General features: G+C 39.4%; 1 protein-coding gene across 1 annotated transcript in view; it reads right to left on the minus strand.

The window, feature by feature from the left end:
• Nucleotides 1-25,156, minus strand: part of LOC117403951 (AT-rich interactive domain-containing protein 3A-like) — a 115,020-nt gene that overhangs the window by 41,597 nt on the left and 48,267 nt on the right. The gene's annotated exons all lie outside the window — the stretch shown is intronic.

Below are 25,156 nucleotides of genomic sequence, written 5' to 3' on the forward strand. Positions count from 1 at the left end.
TGCCTGTACTGACCGTCCCAAACCTAAACCCTGTTAACGCACTGCATAACATTTCATCTATGAGACACAAGTCACCTGCCTGTACTGACCGTCCCAGACCTAAACCCTGTTAACACACTGCATAACATTTCATCTATGAGACACAAGTCACCTGCCTGTACTGACCGTCCCAGACCTAAACCCTGTTAACACACTGCATAACATTTCAGCTATGAGACACAAGTCACCTGCCTGTACTGACCGTCCCAAACCTAAACCCTGTTAACACACTGCATAACATTTCATCTATGAGACACAAGTCACCTGCCTGTACTGACCGTCCCAAACCTAAACCCTGTTAACACACTGCATAACATTTCAGCTATGATACACAAGTCACCTGCCTGTACTGACCGTCCCAAACCTAAACCCTGTTAACACACTGCATAACATTTCAGCTATGAGACACAAGTCACCTGCCTGTACTGACCGTCCCAGACCTAAACCCTGTTAACACACTGCATAACATTTCAGCCATGAGACACAAGTCACCTGCCTGTACTGACCGTCCCAAACCTAAACCCTGTTAACACACTGCATAACATTTCAGCTATGAGACACAAGTCACCTGCCTGTACTGACCGTCCCAAATCTACTGAATTCATGTCAGATTTGAAATCTCTCTCCTGCACTGGGGTAATACTAGGGCAGCAGTGTGGAGTAGTGGTTAGGGCTCTGGACTCTTGACCGGAGGGTTGTGGGTTCAATCCCCAGTGGGGGGGACACTGCTGCTGTACCCTTGAGCAAGGTACTTTACCTAGATTGCTCCAGTAAAACCCCAACTGTATAAATGGGTAATTGTATGTAAAATAATGTGATATCTGTAAAATGTGAAATAATGTATAATGTGATATCTTGTAACAATTGTAAGTCGCCCTGGATAAGGGCGTCTGCTAAGAAATAAATAATAATAATAATAATAATAATAATAATAAAGTGAACTGTTGTTTTATCTGCTCAATCAGTGCTCTGCTTGCCTATCGTGACTGATTCGCAACAGTGAGATGCAGCTGTGATAAACCCCAGTATTTGTAGAGCAAATTGAGCCACTATATACAGAACTGTTTTACACATCACATTTCTTCTTTTTAGGACAGTACAGTATATCATGTTAGAATTGTGTATTAAACAGGCTTGAGTACTGATTCATATAACTATGGACAGACAGACTAACAAATATCATCTAATATTCATTATGTTGATACTCATATATTATGATTATGCATTTCAACTAATCAAGTTACCCGTTTTTTTTAATTTGAAGCATGCATTATAGTAATGAATGCCCTGAAGCGTACATGAATCACAATAAATCTCCAACTTATTAAGTTCTTAATCAAAAAAGTGGTTAATTAAATGTATTGCTTTTTAAAATCTTTTAAGGTATTTAAAGCTGTTCCTGTGGCCATGAATTATATTGGAATTTATAATAAATTGTACTGCTAATGTTTTTGAGTTTATACACAGTATGTAAGTCCATTTTTCCTCAACCTTGACAATCAGAAGTGTGTGCCTTATTCATTCATAAGAGGCTTTGTGTTCACAAGAAATATATACAGTAACAGTAATTCTCTGTAACAAGACAGTATCTTTACTGTCATTTGCTCCATTTCTGAAATGGTTATACATAATTAAAGAGTCATGTCCAGCAAATTCAATTAGGTTCCAAGGACAAAAGGAAGCCATTTCACACATTGTACCTATACTGTATACTATACTGTGCAATGCGCATGTGAGGACTCATGATTTAGCACCACCATGCAACAGATGATATTGTATGAAAGTGTGTTTTGTGTAAAGACGTTCCCAGACAAATGAGTGTCAATTGAGTAGTGGGGCTCAGGCAAGTTTCAGGCAGCAGCACTATATGCACTGGTCAAGAGAAAGGAGGGCATTGGACAGTGCGCCTTGTTCTGATGAACCCAAACATACATGAAATACCACAATAGTTTTATCACGCTATTTTTCATTCTGCATGCATCAGTAGCAGACACTAGGGGGTTGTAATTGTAATGCGTTAAGGGCTTTTTACTGGCATCAAAATAATTGAAAAGTGCATAGCTAATGTGTCTTGCAGTGTAGGATTTATATGATCCTGAAATGATCCAATTCAATTTTTTTAAGACTAAAATAGACTGCTATGTCTGTTTTGATAAATGACTACAATTTAAACGGTAAATTGAATTTCAATGGTAAAGTGGGGCCATGTGGTTCTCAGGGAAATTTCATTTCCACGCTGTAAAATAACTCAAGATGCATCTTAATTATTCACTGTCTACAGCTGCTTTACAGCATCGCAGGAGCGAAATCCAACAGTAAGCGTATCTCTGCAGATGCCATTGATTTAATTTGGTGCTAAGTCAGAATAAATAAAGGGTTCATGTTTTAAATTTGGGAAGGGATCTTGGCAGGTCTGGCAAATCGATCGGTAAGACTCATTTTTAAACTGTAAATGTAGGACACAATTACTTTTTTTTTTTCTTGTTCCCCGATAGTTTTCTGTGTGTTTTTTTTCCAATAAGAGCTTTTTCCTTTCCTGCTATTGTTAACCCACCGTTTGCATTTTTATTGAATCAATAAAAGTAATTTCCACTCAATCCTCACTTGACTTTAAAATGAAAAGACTGACATTATTGGACAAGTTGTAATGGCAGAGACCACTCCAGGAAACGCGATTTGGGAAGTTCAGCGGTGGCACTTGGTTTTTTTTCTACTTGCATTTAAAGGAAATGTTATAAAAAGATATCTTTTTTTTTTACACAACATACATTTAACTTTAGAGAAAAGAAAAAGCTTAGCTCCACTTCAAGACATTACAGAAAACAAATAAAAAGTCTGTATAATGGTTTAAGATGACTTAAATGGAAAGGGGTAATTGTTTAATCCAGTTTATATTGCAAGCTGCCCTAACCTGTGAACCACAGGGGCTGACATCAGCTGGCTCTTTGCCACCTCCCTGCTTTGTAGCTGGAAGTTGGGAGTGATGCGTTACAGCAGGGGTAGAAGCCTGAAGCATAAGCCCTACCATGAACACGTCTGGAGGGCTCCTTCTATTGATAACGATTAGCACTCCCTTGGGTTCACCAGTCAGGGACGGTGTTACACAAATTCAAACACTACTTTATTGTATTGTATTGGACAGTCCTGGGGTTCCTTCATAAAATGTAGGGTTTTTCAAAACAGGCATTTGGAGTTGCAGTTTAAGTTTGGAGGCTCATGGAAGCTGCTGAAAACAGAAGCGGTCAGTCGTTTTTCAACTACATTTCTCATAAAGGTACCACTTAAAGTAAGCACTGCACAGCGAAATCTGAATTAACCAGTGGCCACTGAAGGTGCTGAATGTCTGTGGCTGCTTCACACAGGTGGATGCTTATTTAAGGTGCTTCTGTCATCTACTTGTATTGAAAAAAAGAAACTTTTTCTGGGGTTTACTGGCTGCTAGGTGACCACTTAGTATTTATATTTAAAAGGTGAACAAACTAGAATAAAAAAACTAACTTACTGTACACTGCCTAAACACACATGACATTATTCTGTGTTTAAAATGCAATGTACAGTACAGTAGAGTATTAGCCTATTCTTCTGAATAGAATGACAGTACTGCCCGATGCCCTTACACAATAAAATCAATTAAACGTACATATTTATATAGTTGAAGCCAGTCAATTGATTTGAAGCCAAAGCCTGACTGGAGTGGAAATGTGAACCAAAGAAACACACACTATTTTGTTCCTGTAGGGGTTTTCTTTGCATTGTGAAACTGCTGTCCTTTTAAGTTGAAAGAATGAAATAGAATAAACTAATGTGCAATCAATAAATAATCATGGTATTGGTGCATTTTTGTGAAGAGTTTATGTGTGGACATTACAACACAAACATTTGAAACATATTTCCTCATTGCTTTACACATTACAGTTTCAATTGAAAAAGTGATTGTTGGTAATACATGCTGCTTTCCCCAGAATTTCAATGCTTCTTTAAAGTCATGTTGTAAGGTTAAAGCTCCCAGTGTTAATGCAAGATATTATTGCGTGCTCGTTAATTCAGCAAGGAAGGAAAAGTGTGTGACACAACCTTCAACTGAAACCACAAGTGTATATAATAAAAACGGGGAATAACATGCAATAACATGCCCTGGACAGGACGTACTGAACTTCAGGTCAATTGCATTCGATACATGCTGTACTGCAGTGGGGCATTCAAAATGTAATTTATGGTTAATGTGAAGTAATACATATAATTTAGTATTAGTTTTTACTGATTTGTTTTACTGAAACGTCCTCTGCATTATTCAGGGGAAATAAAAGCAAAAAAGTTGATTCTCAAAGTTATTTGACTCCATATCGTTGACAGCACAATGTATTTTCTTAAAGGAACTACTAACAACATACAAGCCTTACAAACCCCTAAATATAATGTCTGAGTTGCTTATTTCTGGTTTGGTCAATTTGAGCTGTGAGAATCTAGCCTGATATTTCCAGCTGTAGAACATGTTCCTTGTTGTCAAATGACATGCTTATTGGCATCTCCATTGAGTCTCCAGTGCTGCACTACAGACAGACACATATACTTTCAGAAGTGACACAAATGGTCTGTGAGTCAGAGGCGCTCCACCTTTCAGACAACGCTGCTGAGGCTGGCCTCAGCTGGACCCTTCACTCCATCACCACAACATAATACTGCATGCTCACTTACAATAAGCACCAGCCATGTAAACAGGCCCTGTGATCAATACAGGGAAGAAAAGGGATGACCTTTGCAGGGCACTCGGAACGAGGCCCCAGAGATAATACTGGAACATTTAGAAGTATATTAGCTGCCATCAATCTCCAGGAACTAAAGCAGTTCAATATTGTACATTACACACAGAGAAGCTTTCCCGTGCAGACCCTCGTGAAAGTCAGCTAAGGAACTGAAGATCTACTGGAACAGGCACCCAAGACATGACTGATAATGTCTTATTATGTATTTATTTACTGACAAAGAAAAGGTGTTTAACTCACTGATAGCTAAAAGTAATAAAACACCTATAGGGTAAAGCAGACCCATGTCCCAGTTTACCACAGCACATGTGTATTACTGCACAATAGTTTAACATGCTTTACTATGCTGTTATTTACGTGATCATATTTTACATTAAACTTTAGCAATCCTGCCTGTGCTTGAGCATGTTTTCACAAAGCCTCACTGCACTCTCTTCATGGTTTACTTTTATTACAGGATCATTTCTCTCTTTAGTGTGTTAAGGGAGTTTGGTGAGGTACAGTACAGAGCTCCGATGTTTCTGTACTGCAAAACACTACAAATGAAAGACTATTGAAATATGCAGCTGAATTTTAGACACACACGCACGCACGCACACACACAAATGAAACAGAACTATCTGTAAATAAAGAAACAGCATATTTTACACTGTACACCTATTCTGTTTAGGCTCTGTTTTGGAGGCTCAAAAGATCTGAACAGCAGAAATGCTATCTGAGATTGGATGTAGACCAGATTTATTTTTTAGGGACCCTTAAAGACTGACGTGTCCGTCTGTCACACTCTACCGAGTGAACTGCCTTCATTCTGCACCCATTTTGACCAAACGTTTTTTACACTTCTGTAGGAGTTTCATTTCACAGTAACCTTGCACTTGCTGTGGGATTGCAAGGAGCTTCTGTATGCGCTGCTCTGGTTTCTAATGCACTCACACATGCGAGGACCCCATTAAAAGGCCCTGAGGTGGCTGGAAAGGCTAAAAGAAGGTAATTAAGGGACTCGATATGTGTCCAAATGTCAGTCACAATATCTCACACCCCACTGACCACAAGTGTCATGAAATATTCATGACTCCAATATTCATTACTGGCTGGTCTTCAGCAGTGGGAAAACAGACACAGCAAGACGTCGGTCTGTTGCTTGTCAAAGTCTGGAACGTTTTATTTAAATCACAGCAATTCATGGGAATTACTAGCAGCAGTTTCTTTTCCAGTTATACAGTATGTTTATTATGTCATCTGCTCTGCACTCTGAACATATACATTAAAATGCAAACACTGGCTTCATTACGGAATATTTGCTTATGTAAAGCTGCAACGTCCGTTTCCAATACCCTATATTACTGAATGGGAGGTAATGGCATATTTAAACTTCATAGTAGACACTGAAATGTTTTCTGTGTTTCCCCAAATGTATACAATTTATGCAACTAAACAAGGGTTGATTCAGCGCAAATGATGGCTTTCTGAACAAGGGAAGGATCTCAAATCCACATAAACACATATAAACATGTGCATTCCTAGACTGGAAACTACACATACTGTACATGCCATATGTAGTCTATGGAGGTTTTGGAATTCATTTTCAAAATATTACAGGCAGCATTCATTCCACCAGTAGGAGCTGCATTTCTACTGGTTAACAAGCAATACAGTTCTGCAGGACGAGTAGTCTAATGTCTCAACAAGTTTTGTCAGCATTTTTCAGATTATCATAACGCCTTTTCATTGTTTTATTTTTGCATGTGGCCAAATTACAGACATAGTCATATAACGAATGCCAGTTATGTTCCACTTCATTGTAATGTTTAAAAACACAATTGGTCATCCTTAAGCTTTATTAGGTTGATATAATCAATAACATTTGCTGATTATTAAGGCCTTTATAAAGAAATTATAAACATATTTACAAAATATAGTGTAATATAATTAAGGCTTCTGTTTTTCGGGTTTTATTAATTATATTTTTCGGTGCTTATTTTTAGAATTGTTCGAGTTTTATGTAAATCGTTTTTTTTTAGGGGCTTTCGTTTTTTATATACTGCATGAAATTAGTGTTTTCGGTCACTTTCCAAAATGCTTGAGCGTTTTTTTTTCCTGTCAAAATATGTATAGTAGTAACTCGACAGTACTTGCACACTTAAATTGTACCTTCTTTCCTTGCTGTCTTCCACAACGAAATCCCTACAGTGACAGGCACATTCTTCTGGGGTTTTTGTGTGTAGGCATTTTTGTACATTTCGCCACAATTCTGTTTAAAATCCTCTGTATCTTAACTGTAATACAACTTTAAATCATGCTAACAAGCCTCCATCCTTATTGTAATCTCATTTTAAATCTCGCAATAGAAATGTAGGAATGTGCTGTCACTCAGTAGTTGGGGCGGGTTTAAAGTATTCAGAATGAATCAATGATAGATGCAAGCTAGGAAGGCAGGACATTGCCCAGCAGCACTGGGAATGCATTTATTATTATTTTTGTAGTAGGTTTTATTTTTTTTAATGGGAAAGGGGTAAATTCAATTTGAATAGATTAACCATTTCCACAGTTTTTCCGGTGTTTTCCCATGTTTATTGGCTATCCATCGATTTATTTTTTTAGTATCGGGGGTGTTTTATAGGGTTTTATCGGTTAAAACCGAAATTCAGAAGCCCTAAATATAATGTAATGTACAAGATGCAGCGCATCTTGCTCGTGCTGAATGACCTCCCATCACAAGAGTCCAAACGAACACAAATATAACAACCGCACCCCGCCATGCAAAACCCCGCAATTACATAACGACCGCCAAGCCGAGCAACACCTCTCAACTGCTTTGCTTTATAATCCGCATACCACATTGCGTGGTACAGCGGCTTTACTAATTCCTGTTTATACAGGTGTGTGGGAGTCACAGTGAGTGCAGAGTGCACTTTCAAACTAAAGTGCCAGTAATCCCAACACAGTCCTGGGAACATCACTGCTGTGATTGTAGCAGCCCCAGACTGCACCAAAGCATTTGAAACTGCAGTAACTCTTTCGTGTCAGTATATTTAATAAGAACATAAAAATATGAGAAAAAAAAAAAATCTTCATGTTGTACACTGACCACCTTGTCTGTTCATGATAACTAAAGCTGTTAGTTTATGTGTAGTTCCTGTGTGTCACTTAAACATACTCTGTATCTTATGACACCCTTAAATGAAACATTCTGTGATTAATCCAACAACTGTACTGTATCAAACAAACCCCAAACTAGTGACTCTGGAAAGCACGGTAAACTCAGGGTCTGCTTCTTGGGACGAAAGCTCCTGCAATTATTTTACCAACGCTTCCCTGTGGTACATGGGGCTTTTACTTAGACTTAAAAAGTAGAAGATCACAGTGTAAATGGAAACATGCTCACTGCCAGTGTAGTGTAACTAACCATTAAGATGTGACTGTGCAATATCCAGTTCCCTTCCATGAAAGAGCACTGCCTATACCCCAGCATTAGGACTGTGAGCTGTCACTCAGACCAGCAGGTACTCCTGTCTCTGGAAGCACCACAAACGGCAGCTTTCTCTGTTTTGTTTCCTTCCTTGAATAACTAAGCCTATGGTTATAAAATATACTTTTAAAGGTTGTCACTTGTATTTGAGTAGCAATGAGCGAGTGAAAGGACTGCAATGTGCACTAGCACTGAGATGAAGCCGTACCATTACTTAAACAAGGCTGTCATGTTAGGGAGCCTGGGGGTCGACCTGCTTCAAATCACATACTAGACAGCGTAGCCACAGGGGTAGGGATCTGGAATCCACCTTCACTGACTGACTGCCTGACACTGAGTGCCTAGAGCATGGCCTTCAAAGCTGCTTCTCTGAAAATCCTGCATACTTTTTAAAATTAATTTTTATTTACTATATGTCAGCTCAGTGATTGTGCAATGTGAGGGGCAATAGAAATGGCTACAGTTGCTGGAAGGTGCCAGTAAAGTTTCCCCTCAAAGTTACACAAGCCAGCCAGCCAGCGCACCTGACCTGAGCAGCCCTGTCTGCTATTCAGTGCTGGGTCTCTCTTCAGCAGACTGGCGGCTGTCCTGAACCATGTGCTTAGTTTTGTGATGTGCACTAGAACGCTACAGCTGTGCCTTGGTTCCAACCCAGGCCTCCAGATGAGAGACGCTGGTGAGTTAACCAGCGACACCCCAGCTCATTAGAGAATGACAGAACCTATAGAAACGAATCAGTGCAGCAGGTGCTGCAGACTGAACCGAGCCCTGCATACAGGTCACGAGGCAACTACAAGACAACAGTCACTACATTCAGAACAGAAACACTGAAGCATGTACAGTTATGAATGAGTAAACAACATATATCAAGCCCACATGTGTTGACTGCATGGCTTTATATTTTACAAAAACAACAACTAAAAGTTAATTGATTAGGGCCACATGTCTCACACCATGTACGAATAGTTTCAAACTGAGCAGTATCTGCCCACAGCCCAAGCCCGGTATTGTACAGCAAAGTCTTCCTGGTTTTCCACTGTTAGTACAGAAATTGACAGGAGAATTAATGAAGCCTAGCTCCAACAACAGATTACACAACGTGTGTGGCATTAGCAGTACAAGCTGGCTCCCAGGGCCTCGGAAAGTGCTGGTGAGAGAGGAGAGAGAGAGAGAGCGAGAGGAGAGAGGAGAAAGAGGAGTTAATTAGAGAACACAGACCCTCATGTAGCTGGCACAGGCCCAGCTGGCTGTGTGCCAACACTCAATTCCCCTGCACGCCGCTTGTACAAGGGAGCTGACATAATGAGATGTGTAAGTTAAAATGAAGCAGCGATCTCTGCCTGTCTCCTGACGGAAAGCTTCCAGTAATGGGATTTGCTGGGTACTTGAGCTGATAGGCTGGATTAAGTGGCAGCAAGCTGACCACATATTGGCAGAGTTAAGTGTTATTTTACTGCTCCGGCCCTACAGGGAGGGAGGGGGGCCTAGTTGAGTTGTTAAGTCAAACAGGAGCGATTTGCAAGGTGGATGTTTTCAGCTACCATATGAGTTATGAATGATTATCTTCTTGAAAAGACCACAAAGTAATTTTGTGTAGTCTTATCTACCGGACAGGCACCTGACAACCTATCAGCCGTCTGACTTGTCCACCATGAGCAACAGGGAGATGCAGCTTTAGAAATCCCAGACTCAATGGTATACATGACACAAGGAATAATCATGAGAGATTTATACAATGTCTTCTGAACGCTGTACACGACACAAGGAATAAGCACTGAGAGATTTATACCACACCTTCTGAACGCTGTAAGTGACACAAGGACCAAGCACTGAGAGATTTATACAATATCTTTTGAACGCTGTAAGCGACACAAGGACCAAGCACTGAGAGATTTATACAATGTAAACGACACAAGGAATAAGCACTGAGAGATTTATACCATCTTCTGAACGCTGTAAGCGACACAAGGACCAAGCACTGAGAGATTTATACCATCTTCTGAACAGTTTAAATGACACAAGGAATAAGCACTGAGGAGTATGGCACTGAATGGGTTAATGCTGCCCTGGATTCCTATGGTGGCCCTACACCTCATTAACACTGTTATGGATGATTTTCCTATTTCTTTCTGCCTGAAACCAGTACCACAATTACAGCAAAACTCCTAAAAGTCATTCATTTAATTTCATGCAACTGAAAACGGCCATTTACCCCGTACTGTTTATTACGAACATTGGAAAAAAGACATAATTCAGGTTTTTGTTTTGCAGCGGAGATGGTTGTGTTATTTTCTATAAAGAGCTCCTGAAATTCAAACCTGTAGTTACAATGCAGATTCAGCCATATAATCTGCATTACTGAGAGTACTCACAACCGGCAGTATAAGCTTGGAGACAGCAGGCAAATGTATTGGTTACGTTCTTTTTGCATTTAAAATGATATCATGCAAACATTTGCATCCACATTAGATAGACCTGGTCACACTGTCAAATGCTTCCTTTTCAAGAAACAGATTTTAATTGTTTGACTGGAATAAACTCTTCATTTCATGCACATTGACAACACAATTCAAATCAGGTCTGTGAGGCACCATATCAGATGGTTAGGGTTAGGGTTACAGACACCTGGTTCAGTGTGTACCCAAACTAGAAAGACAAGCCAGTGGAAGGTTAGGGTTAGGGTTAGAGAGACACGGGTTCATGTGTACCCAAACTAGAAAGACAAGCCAGTGGAAGTCAAATCAGAATTCAAATCAGATTACTAGCGCTGTTCAAACCAAGTGGCAAATCACAGTGTATATGACTGACCTGAAACATCTTTATTCTAATGTCCATATACTTACTGGTACCCTTTTACTCGACACACTCTCCCCCAACAAAACACAGGAGCAGTATACAAACCATGCGAGCTAGTAATATGCTTAATGTGATAAATCCTATCATCACCAACAGTGGAGATCTCAGCCTCTTCCAGTGTAGTGTGTAGCCATATGTAATGATATAAAATAGTCTTTCTTTATCCACAGTGGTCTACTGGTCTCTAACTGACAGTCTAACTGAATGCTGATAGATAAGATAGATGGTTAGATAACTTTAGTTTAACTTTATTAGTTGGTACTATTTTCAGTGTTCTTACAACACACACATGAAATGCTGCCTGTGCAATCGTACAAGCTTACTGTTCCTACGGTGTATTCCAGGTATGATAAGACTGTTGTCCTCCCTGGCAGGTCAGGCAGATCATGTGTGTGCGAGTCAGATCGGAGCACTGGTTTCCTTGCATGTTTATGCAGCAGTATAACTGAAAGAGCCTGCAGATAAGCATGCCCAATTATCTGTGTCATCAGAAGCAGCTTATTTTATATTTATTGACAGCGAGGAATCCTGCTCCAGGTGGCTCTGGATGAAAAGGGGCTGTTGTGTCGCCAGAGGCTTGTTTTGGTCCCTTTGTTCCCCCTTTCTGCTTGTCATTAAAGGGTCAGCCATCTTGTATTCACTGAGGTACATCAAACGCCCTTAAGAGGCAGCTAAGTCTGTTGAATTAAAAAAAATAAATTTCCACCATTTTATACTCTCAGCAGTTAGTGGATGCTAATAACAATGGTTCTGTGATTAGAAGCTAGGTCTTGTTTTATGACATTTCACTTGTTTTACGGTTGATTCACTATTACTATATTTCTTTTTTTGGGCCTTTGGGATAAACTTTTGGCTCCACCATCCTTGAAACAAAGAAATGTGTGCAATTATTCAATTATAACACTGTATGGAATGCCATAAACCCCAGTTATCTTGTTCACACATCTGCTTTCTGAAGGAACATGAATACGCTGTGTGCAGGGGGTCTCTTGTGCCATTTCATAGGTATGACTGAATTTCAGGAATTTGTATTGGTTTCCCTGATCTCTCTCTCTCTCTCTTTGTACTTATTTTGCACCTCACATTATGTGTGTATTTTCGGTGACGTCGTCAATGTGCAGTATGAATGTTTCCAGTCCGAGCTTCAGTTTCTTAATGCCACAGACTCAGTGAACTGCAGACACTTGAAAGGTTGTGTGAATTGGAGAGACTGGGACTCTAATCTTAATCAAGCAGCCTGGGTCAACATCATGTTTTATTTCCAGTGATCCAAGCCTCCAGGTTTAGAACATTTTCTATGAAGAACCCTAACCCTAACTCTAACCCTAACCTTAACACTAACCCTAACCCTAACCCAAGCCTGCAGGTTCAGAACATTTTCTATGAAGAACGAGAGGCACAGCGGAATCAGATTACAGCAGAATCATTCAGGCCAGTTATTACAGTAATGCAGTATGAATTATTATTAATAATAATAATAATAATAATAATAATAATAATAATAATAATAATAATAATAATAATAACAACATAATTTATTCAGTGGTGTAGTTGAGCTGAACGCTGCTCCGGTACTATTTTCTATAGGCTGCAGTGGTGTAGTTGAGCTGAACGCTGCTCCGGTACTATTTTCTATAGGCTGCAGTGGTGTAGTTGAGCCGGAACTCGCATAATAGGCAAACTAAGTCACATGACTCACATCTCCCATCTAATTCAGTCAGTACTGTAGTCCTCTTGATTCACAGAAAATAAACATTTTCTGTTAGGAAGACAACAGGAACAGCGCATTGACTATGACTGTGGGCACAAACACAAAGCTCTTCTCGGAATGGCATACAGTGAAGCGGCTGCTGTACTGTAGATAAGAAAAGTTAAGAAAATCGATATTTTAGTGGCGTTCCGGTGCCTTCAGATTTAGGACGACACCACTGACTGTAACATATCTTAAAATGTATAATACATGTACAGTAACATGCATTGACTTACCTAACAAGTCCAAACTCCCAATAGCAAAATAACAAAAATAGTCACCAACCCAATTATGCATGTACTTCTAACAAATATTTTCCCTATTTACTGTTTTTAGGAATTAAATAAAGGTGGATATTCACAAAACTGTAGAGCCAGCACCAGTTCCATTAATGAAAATTACCTATTGCTTAGTTTTGCATGGTCCAGTTTTGTTTCCTTCCTTCTAAAGCAGTGTGATGATGCCCCATTGTGTATCGCCGCTTAGCAGTTAAATATCTGATGCATTTTTCTTTTTAGTTTAAACTTATTTATCTAAATTGACCTTCTAAGTGTTACCTTGTTTCAAATTGTACCTTCATTTTCAAACACTGTACTAAATTACAGCTCCTGGTCATCAGATTGTCTTTGTCATTTGAGCCACGCAGTAAATAAAGCCACTTAAAATCAGGCATTCCTCAGACATTCAAATCTTTTTTCCCTGGTAAATGGCAGGAACCTGTTTTTAAGAGAGGGGGTATAAAAATCCAGATTTGCAGGAGTTCGCTCAAATGTTTAACATTCTGATCTCTGATTAATGAGACGCTCTATTCATTTTTGTTGAGTCTGTACAACTTAAGGGATGGGCTCGGAGCGGAGCACTCAGCTTCTCTTCGGAAAGCTGTAACACAATGACCACCACTATTATTACAACCCTCCAGATGCTTCAAAGCAATCACTGCTGACCTCCTTCATCTAGACCACTTCAAAGAAGGAAAATAACCTCAAGCTTGTATAAAAGATACCTGCAGCAATAAATCATCTCCAGAGAGCTTATTGTAGCCTTGTCTTTTACACTGGCGATATCCTGTCTGGTGTTACACAATAATTAAAAGAAAATAAAGCATACCTTTTTCCCCAGTACACGCCCCAAATTAATGTGGCCCTTCCCTTGCATTCCGGATACTCTTGTGTAGCTAGATTCGAAGGGTATAATTCAAGCTACCTATTCATATCTGTAATGCTTTAATACGTAAGCAAACTGAACAATAATTTCTCCCTCAGCTCAGAGGAGACCTTTTGGCCGCACAGTGCTTATCACAAACAATGAATGTGACATCTCCACTGGGTGTGTTCTGATGAATTATATTTATCCTTTAGGGCCTTTTAAAGCAAAGCACAACAGGAGTATTTGTATTTGTATGGTTACATAGGGTTGCCAATGGAAACAACTTTTTTTTAATTATTATTATTCTTTTTTTATTTTTTATTTCCTGGGAATGTATTTGTGTTTATTAAAACAAAATGGTGAGGTGAAACTGTATCACCATTTATTTAAACAGACCTGTACTGAACAAAATAACATAGATAATGTTATTCTGAATATATAGGCCCTTCTTTGAGTAACAAATCAGCAAAAACATTCAGACCAACCCTTATACAAGTTTACCATAGTAAAAGTAAAAGCATAGCAAGTGTAATAAAACGCAGCGAAAGTTTGCTATTGTAAAGCCTAGAGAGGTATGGTAATGCATATTTAGGGCTCTTCCGTTTTCGTTTTTTTAAATTTTTGATCATGTGATGTCCCTTTTTTGAGCCGACTCCATTCAGTTACGCTCTTGGAAATATGTTGATTGTGAAACAAGTTCACTTTATTAATTTTTTTCCCGTAACTTGATTGACACTATGATTCTGTTTCATTGATATCTGAAAAAAGGCAGGTCATTATTTTAAATTCAAACCAAAAGCAAACAGCGAGTTAAATTGATTTAATTAAATCATAATTAAGTGGAAACTATTATTTGCAAAACAGGTTATAACATTTTTGCAACGAGTCGTTAAGATTTTAAATCCGGGAAAAGCAATTTAACTGAACTGGCTTTTTGTGTTCGGTTTGAATTAAAAATAAGGAGCTGCCTTTTTTTACATTATCAATGAAACAGGGAGAAAAAACAAAAGTGATCTTGTTTCACATTCAGCGCTTTTCGAGGAGCTTAATGAAGAAACAGAGTCGGCTCAATATAACTTTAAAGGGGCATCACGTGACCAAAAATAAAACCCCAAAACGAATGGCCCTAAGCATATTATAAAAACATGGCAAGCCATGGTAAACTATGGTACATATCACAGCTGCAGTTACCCTCACTTCACCACCAGACTTTTGTGCAAAAGTCTCAACCCTGAGTTGCCATGATCACAAGTTCTTGAAGACCGCTAAACGACAAGCCTGGCCTCCCACCACCCAAACCAAGCAGCATCAACAACAGTCAAAGACCGCTAAACAACAAGCCTGGCCTCCCCCACCCAAACCAAGCAGCATCAACAACAGTCAAAGACCGCTACACGACAAGCCTGGCCTCCCCCCCACCCAAACCAAGCTGCATCAACAACAGTCAAAGACCGCTAAATGACAAGCCGGGCCTCCCCCACCCAAACCAAGCAGCATCAACAACAGTCAAAGACCGCTAAACAACAAGCCTGGCCTCCCCCCACCCAAACCAAGCAACATCAACAACAGTCAAAGACCGCTAAACGACAAGCCTGGCCTCCCCCACCCAAACCAAGCAGCATCAACAACAGTCAAAGACCGCTAAACGACAAGCCTGACCTCCCCCACCCAAACCAAGCAGCATCAACAACAGTCAAAGACCGCTAAACGACAAGCCTGACCTCCCCCACCCAAACCAAGCAGCATCAACAACAGTCAAAGACCGCTAAACAACAAGCCGGGCCGCCCACCACCCAAACCAAGCAACATCAACAACAGTCAAAGACCGCTAAACGACAAGCCTGACCTCCCCCACCCAAACCAAGCAGCATCAACAACAGTCAAAGACCGCTAAACAACAAGCCGGGCCGCCCACCACCCAAACCAAGCAACATCAACAACAGTCAAAGACCGCTAAACGACAAGCCGGGCCTCCCCCCACCCAAACCAAGCAGCATCAACAACAGTCAAAGACCGCTAAACGACAAGCCTGACCTCCCCCCACCCAAACCAAGCAACATCAACAACAGTCAAAGACCGCTAAACGACAAGCCGGGCCTCCCCCCACCCAAACCAAGCAGCATCAACAACAGTCAAAGCTCCACAACAGCAGAAAACACCAGTGGAGGCCATGATGCTCACAACATCGATATATATTGTAACTCCTGAATGTGTCCGACTTTCCCACAGCAGTGTAAATTCAGCAAACTGCTGATTGCATCTATTTTCATTATTTTCTATTCAAAGAAATGCCATTAAGCCATGAAAATAAATGTTAATGTCGCCAAAGGAAATCACACAGCAGCTAAAAGCAACTTGCAAAGTGACATAAACGTTATCAACATGAGAAAGTTGTGTTATATTTACTGTACGGTTTAGGTGGTTTTAACACTCATTCTCACTCCCAAATATATTTATTTTATGGTCAAACAGTTTCAGATGTACCACTGTGGGATATCAGAGTCATGGCCTAGAGATTTAATCACTAATCTTCATGCACAGGCTGTTCTTGGAAGCTGAATCAAACTAGATCAGTTTAGGGCTACAGGCTTTATTTTAAATGAAAGTCATGGGGACTTTCAGTCGTCTGTATCTTGTTCTTGTTTATTTTTTTCCGTTAACCTAAAGATAAACTTACCCAAAGCTTTATTTATTTATTTCATTATTTTAATTTGACACCAAATTGAAAATGATCTTTTTATCTTGTTTTTTTAATAGGCCGTTAAGCAGAGCCTGCTAGTATTGATGGGGATGTATGTCTTTACTTATTTTAAAATCACACCATCGATTAGATTTACTAAGAGTCTGCTCAAGTCTACGATTTTGCTTCACTTCTTTGTTGAATAATAATAATAATAATAATAATAATAATAATAATAATAATAATAATAATAATAAAAAACTAACTGAGGTGACAACCAAAACAACAACAGAAAACAGCAGGTCATCAGGAAACGATAGCACCAGGGTCTCAGGGGTTCGTGATGTGAAACTCCATGTGTTACAATGGAAATGTGTATGGGTTAAATAGGGCTGGGCTGTGGGTCCACACACTGTACCATTTATAATTTGGCAATGGTAAGCTATGTTTAGGGCTCTATGTTTTCCGTTTTTATTTTTGAACACGTGATGTCCCTTTAAAGTTATTTTGGGACAACTTAATTAAACTCTTGGAAAAGTGTTGATTGTGAAACAAGTTCATTTTTGTTTTTTTCTACAGTAACTTAAACGAGACGATGATTCTGTTTCATTGACAATGTAAAAAAAAAAAAAAAAAAGGCAGCTACTTAATTTTAATTCAAACCGGACACAAAAAGTGAGTGAAGTTAAATTGATTTAATTACATCGAAAATAAGAGAAAACTATTACTTGCAAAAAAGGTTATAACATTTTTGCAATGAGTCATTAAGATTTTCAATCGGTGGAAATCAATTTAACTTCTCTTGCTTTTTGTGTTGTGTTTGAATTAAAAATAAGGAGCGGACCTTTTTTTTTTTTTTTACATTATCAGTGATACAGAATCATAGTCTCATTCATGTTACAGGAGAAAAAACAAAGTGATCTTGTTCCACAATCAAAACTTTTCTAAGAGTTTAATTAAGAAATGGAGTCGGCTCAAAATAACTTTAAAGGGACATCACGTGATCAAAAATAAACCCAGAAAACGAAGAGCTAACTAAGGGTTAAACATGGTACAAGTACCTTGGAATGCCCTGGAATGCAATAAATACACTGCTATGGTCAATTAACACAAATGTACCCTCCACTGCATCAGTGGTATTTTTAAGCATTCAAGTCAGGACTATATAAAATCTGTTTTCATACCATACATAAAGCCATAGTCACAAAGCATTTACAGTGTCGAAAGAAAGAAGCCCTTGCACAATTCAATCAAACCAGTACACATCCCATTATTCTTACAACGGGATAACTGAATACAAATTACTGAATAATCAATTTATGACAAACAATAACTCCACTGACAACTTTGTCATATAACTAGCAATAATGAGCAAAACACAAGAATGAAAATATCACAGTCCCCTGGAGGACAGAGCTATTATCCTCCTTGTCTTTGACATTTGAGCTTAAACAAACCAATGCTATTAATACAAGTCAATGCTATTAATACAAGCCAATGATATTAATACACACCTAGTGATTTGCTGGTAATAAATGAACCTTGTCAATTACCGTCAGCGCCGCCTAATCGGGATACTGATAATCAGAATTGCTGCTTTAATGGAATACAACTCTGGGAGACGGTTCTTCCCAATGCTGTTTTATGTCGTTTAACTGGGACGTCACTTCGTTTAATTGGGATACAGTATTTTCAAATGATGAATGGAGATCACTTTCCAGAGCCAGACAGGCAGCTTAGCACAGTGCAGTGAGTGCGTGATTACTCTGTGACTTGTGTAAATTGTGTAAACCACGTTCAACTCTTGAAGATGGAGGAGTTTCCTGTGGTTTCTCAAGCTGCTGTTGCAAAGAAAGTTGGCATGTCAACATCACTGGTGCAATTAATTCTGTTTTGGAATTTTAAAAAAATGGACTTGTATTTTGAATTATGTATTGAACATTTAATTAGAATGTGATGTGATTTCATTATTTTACTTTTCATTAAGAATAAAAAAAGTGTGACTAAGGTCATCTCAACTGCCTCTCATTTAATTGGGACAGCAGCTTATTTGGGATATTTTTCCTTCTCCCAAGGCGTCCCGATGAAGCAGTGCCGACTGTACTGCCTCTAATTAAGCTTTGATTGGAAATGTTTCCATCATTACTGAAAAAGGGTTGAAAATGAATCACAAGAGCATGTCATCTTCATTCCTCTCAGCTCCAAGCTGGTCCAAAGAGTTAACAGCACAGGGATCATGCAGAACTCTATGCAGCAACACGAACATCAACAGCCATTCGGGGTTAATGTTTCATGCATTAATATACAGCCAATGTGTTTTAATTCACACGCAAGGCACGCTGACCCACTCAACCAGGTTTTCATTTACTATAAGAACCTTCACGACTTTCATCCACCAATCAGGATGCACCACTGCAAGGGCACTACCACATGGTAGAAGATAGTACAAGGGACACGGCAACATGGGACTGGGTGGTTTCAGCTATGGTGGGGGTATAAAACACATAGGAATGGTACTGTATTGTTCCAGGGTACCGTGTATGGCATAGTGCCTTTCAAATAAGAACATTGCTGTACAGATGTCAGGACCGCTGTACACCAAAAGCAAAGAGTGAACAACTGCACTTCAAAGAAGTAGTACATCTGGATAATGAATGCTAGGCAAACATGTCATTGAGCAAAGACTAACATGGGCAAAGCTGATATGGGTACAAACAAAAGTCACAGGCACACGGGATAGGATAATCTCAGCATGATCCATGCCTTAAAACACACGATCAAAATACAAGCACTTTGTCTGACCTGACAGGTGTTTTTCCTGGGAAGGTAGATGGAAGAGTGCACTAACCACCGTGTTGTTGTTTTGTACAGTCTCCATAAATCTAACTGTTATGTAACTGTTCTGCACAGGGCTCTTTTAACAAAGCTTTAACTGATATGTGCCTTACTCATATGAGTAATATGAGTTATTTAAAGGGTGTTTTTCTGTTCTGGCAAATTAAATAAGTAGGTTGTCATTCTCTTTACATTTTTTATAACTGTCTGACAAGCACGCACTACAGGCACCCACATCCAGATTTGCTCCTCCCTGTTCCCCATGTCATAAGCAAGAGTGACACATTCTTTAAGTGCCCTATTTTATAGCAAAGGCAAATTAGTGGAGAGAAATACAACAATTGCAATGGTGGAACACCTACAAGAAACTGTTTAGTTGCAGAAAGGTGGAGATAAATTATCGTAGTATTTTTTGGTTTTACTAGTTTAATACTGTAAAAAACGACCGTATTCCTTTCTGAAATGTGGCTTTGAAAGCTTTAAAATAGGGCCCGTGAACCCCTCATAGTTTCATATACCTTCAAGCCTGGACAGGCTGGCGCTTGTTTTGTTTACTAGCTGTGACATAAAAAATGAGACCATGAAATGTAAATAGCGTTATTATTATTTACTGTAAGCCGGATCACCTACAAGGCCATCAATGGCTATTATTTAAGACCGAGCTTCTCAAGAATATGTAAAGTATTGAACATACTATAAAACACTACAACAACCAGAGGCGATCCAGTAATGGTAATCAATGCTAACCCGTAAACACCCCCGCTCCCCCACCTCCCCCGGCCCTCTGTCCGATTGTTACTCATATCATTACTAATGAGAACCATCAGCCATGGCAAAGAAACTGTACCATTCCTTCGCTGGACTCTCAATACTCAACCATAGCAAAGAAACTGTACCATTCCCTCGCTGGACTCCCAATACTCAACCATGGCAAAGAAACTGTACCATTCCCTCGCTGGACTCCCAATACTCAACCATAACAAAGAAACTGTACCATTCCCTCGCTGGACTCTCAATACTCAACCATGGCAAAGAAACTGTACCATTCCCTCGCTGGACTCCCAATACTCAACCATGGCAAAGAAACTGTACCATTCCCTCGCAGGACTCCCAATACTCAACCATGGCAAAGAAACTGTACCATTCCCTCGCTGGACTCCCAATACTCAACCATGGCAAAGAAACTGTACCATTCCCTCGCTGGACTCCCAATACTCAACCATGGCAAAGAAACTGTACCATTCCCTCGCTGGACTCCCAATACTCAACCATGGCAAAGAAACTGTACCATTCCCTCGCTGGACTCCCAATACTCAACCATGGCAAAGAAACTGTACCATTCCCTCGCTGGACTCCCAATACTCAACCATGGCAAAGAAACTGTACTATTCCCTCGCTGGACTCCCAATACTCAACCATGGCAAAGAAACTGTACCATTCCCTAGCTGGACTCCCAATACTCAACCATGGCAAAGAAACTGTACCATTCCCTAGCTGGACTCCCAATACACTGTACACTTCGGTTCTCAAAAGGTCAACATTTACATAAATCTCATCAGCCATGTTTATTTGCGATAAATCCCAATATCTTCCTTTTTTTTCAAAATTCTAGTGGCATATGGATATCTACCAGAGATTTGCCCCTATTGCCCCTATTGCCCCTTTTTGAGAAGAATTGCTGACCCATGGTGATATGCTGTAATATGAACTGGTCTGACCAATCAGGAACGAGTATTTAAAATACCCATTTTATAATTGCAGGTAGAGTAAACTTTTGTCATGTAACACATGGAGCAGGAAAGCGTTTTTCATTGTACATGTTGTGTAGAAGGTATTTATAATATATATATATATATATTCTTATCGACTTTATGGCTTGCTTGCAAATTTCCCCATCTGCTTTTAATTTGAAAACTTAAAAACAACAACAACATTGTTTAGTTAATATGTGTTAACTTGGCCAGCTGAAAATCCTAAGGGAACGTACACTTCCTTTTCATGTTTAAAACAAATATATTACAAATATCACCTTAAGTGGATATTATACTGTTAACTATAACTACATAATACTATTTCCCACCAGAGGCTCATTCTAATGTGTTTTTTTCTTTGTAAATCCTCCCTCCCCTCCCCCCACACCGGCTGTAATTGCGTGATGTTTATCTTGCTACCCCAAGGCTGTGCCTCTAATTATCCCCACATGAAAACAGGAATGTCCAGCACTGTCATTAAAAATGTACTTAATGCTTGCGGCCTAAAAAGCTTAAAACAGGTGTGACCATTAAAGCCTCAGTGTCCGTTTCCCAGCTTTTAGCAGCATTCGCCTTATTATACAGCCCACAATAAAAACACAATGCTGGCCTTGTCCTTCTCTGCAGCTAATAAGACCTCATAGATATAGTACCAATACTCCATTATAAAGCCTAATCTATTACCCCTGTAAGAGTATTTTTGTGTTGAGAAAAGCTGCTATATTTATGTAACTACACCTGATTTCTTGTACCAGACACACAATTAAAGACCTGGACCTATACTTTACATGCCCCTGGCCTGCTGCTCGTAATGTAAATCATATGAAAATAATTTCTTGGCTATGCTGCAGAGATACCCAACATGCTACAGAGGGGGGGCAAAGTATTGCATCATTTGTGATACAGAAATGGTTAATACAGGGCCAAGTATCAGCTGTCTATCAGAAAAATAAAAACCATTCAGGTCTTTTTTTTTTTTTTAGGATCACAGTGGCCAATTTGTTTCTTAGGCTCTCAGTCTCTCGTCTTCCTGTTTGAAGAGAGTTTGGCATCTCAGTTGGGGGCATAGTAGGTAAGTGCAAGGAATTAACTTGAAATCAGGGGGTGGCTAAGGGGAGCCAGGGTGATATGTGGCTCAGTGCACCCTGTGTCACCTTCCACAAGCACCAAAATGAATTCCAAAGCACTTCTATCCATTTGTGCCTCGCTGGCTTGTTGAGGTCAGGTTTACTGCCTAATGAGCCCAGCTTGAAACAGTGAATCCACAGAGCTGTGTGCGGTTCAGAGCCTGATATCTTCCACAGATGTGTTTCTGACACCCATCTCCACACACAGCCTCATTTGCCGACTGTCTGGATCAGCTATTACCACAACACCATTGGAAAGGCAGTATAACGTGCCATTATGTTTAATACAGTAGAAGGCAGCAAGTAAAACTAACAGTCAACTGTAAAAAGAGTGTATTGAAAATTCATTTTATTATCTGCATATTAATCATGTACTGCATGTATGTATGTATGTATGTATGTATGTATGTAGTCCTGCCATGACACATCTCAATACTGCAAGCACTAAAACAAAGAGAGACCAATTAGTACCGTATTCCTTCGAATTTAGACACACTTTTTTCTTATAAAAAATGGCTAAGTCTTAAATTCAAGTATAGTGATGCGTGTACTAAAATCGCCAACAAAAGACATGACTGCCTGAGTACACAAACCGGAACGTGACTGACTGCTCGAGAAAAGACGAACAAAAAAGTTACTGCCCGATCTCGAATCACCCATGACACACAGGCAGCCATTGTCAAAGAAGCAGGAGTCCTTGTCTGGGAGATGTCAAGTGATAAAGAGGACCTCCAGCTCAGAGGATGAGGACTAGGAGAGATTCCTTCTTGTTACAGGCATGGTAATTTACCAATAGACAATATGCTTTACCAATATAGATACCTGTGTAGCATTTAATTGCAAGAAATTGAGTATTCTTTTGTATAAATGTTTCTTATATGCGTAATTGAGATTGTATCGTTGTAAATGCATCTTTATTTGATGTTGTATTTTGTCCTCAAATTGAGGGTGGAAAATTCGGGCTGCGTCTTTCATTAGAGGACATCATGAATTCTAAGGAATACGGTATATATTAAAATAATAAAATACAATAATAATGTAATACATGTATTTGATCCCCTAAATCCAAAGGCTGTAAACAGCTGTTTTACTTGTATGCGACAATCCTCATACTGCATGCTTCTGTTCACAAGTTATCTACCTGATTGAGACGCCTCAAACTGAGACCCCAAACCTCGCTTCAAAAGGGCTTTCACCGTGACAAGAGACGGGGCACCTGAGACACAAAGTGGTTAAAGTGACCAGTGTTGATGTGGGAGTGGCTGGGCTGAGACTCACACAGGGTCTTTAACTACTTCACCAGACTGCTCTCCTCTGTCATGTGGTGAATGGCTGTCCTCCATGGATTTAACAAAAGCAGTGCCTAGCCCTGAATACAGGGAAGCCAGTGGCACTGCTGATAGGCCTAGCTAGTCCAGGGGAGGAATACCATTGTGAAGTAAACTCTCTTCCTAGCTGAGGACACCAGTGGACATCTCAACTAGAAACTGACAACTACCTTGTCAGTTTAAAGAAATATGAATGGGCTTGCTTTTGTAGATTGAAGTGATTTTCTACTGCTAGAAATGCACAAATCTAATCAGACATGTTCAGAGCCAGATTTTTTGGCTTAAGCATCAGTGCCACGTGTTTTCTTTATTATAATAAACTATAAACATATAGTAGATCTGCACACTGAACACTATGAAATGTGGCACTAAAAAGAATTTGCTAAATTGCCATGTTTATGCAAAAATAGAGCAATTTATTTTAGACAAAAGTGCAGGACAACTGTGCTTGACAAACAGTGCAAAAAAGTGCAAACGTTTGGGTCAGTTGAATAACAGGTGAAGAACACCCAGGTATTTAAACCACCTGCTTGATTAGGGTAATACTAAACACATGCGAAAGAAGCACGAATGTCAGTGGTTCAACTGAAAACGAAATGTTGCTTTATTATCAGCCATCACATTTTAACAGTAAGAATTTACTTATATAGTCAACCTTTACAAGCACGGTTTAAAATGTGAATGTTCTGGTCTAAAAATTTAGCTTAAAATACAAGCCATGTGATGACCAACCAGACAGCATTAATATTGTGAAAAACAAAGGTGCATGGTTTCTGTAAACAGAGCCTGGCAGCACACCTGTTTCCATGGTGATGACAACGTTGTATTATAACCAGGCTTTTGCCCGAGGGTGAGGTCCTGTACACTGTACTTGAATATTTACAAGGTCGCAGTTTATAGAACAAGCTATGAACATTAAAAAATGTAGTTTATATGATAGTGCATACAGTATTTTTGCATGGATTTGTTTAAAACCCAGAAAAAACAATAATAGACACAGCTAAAATGTTACATTTTAAAAATGGTCTTTAAATATGTTAACCACTCGAGGATTTAAACATACAGTTTAAACCTGCTGATGTTATCCTTGTTTTTGGAGAGGGCTAACGTTGTTTCTTCACACTGACTGTATTTCTTGATAAGTTTCAAAGTGCTAAAACATGTTTCTAACCATAAATACATGTTCTTAGCCACACTCGTTTCCTCTATTATTTTCTACGGCCTTCTCCTGACTTCTAGTTACAGTGTCCCACAATCATGCATAGTGTTACACTAACTCTTTTCTTTTAGTTGAAATACTACACGATTAATCCATACATACACACTTCAGTAAGATCTACTGCACATCTGAAGCAACAGCTTCAACAGATGCCCCTGAATGCAACAACATAGCCATGCAATACCATTGGAAC

Source organism: Acipenser ruthenus, chromosome 2, assembly GCF_902713425.1.
Source record: "Acipenser ruthenus chromosome 2, fAciRut3.2 maternal haplotype, whole genome shotgun sequence".
NCBI classification, from domain to species: Eukaryota; Metazoa; Chordata; class Actinopteri; order Acipenseriformes; family Acipenseridae; genus Acipenser; species Acipenser ruthenus.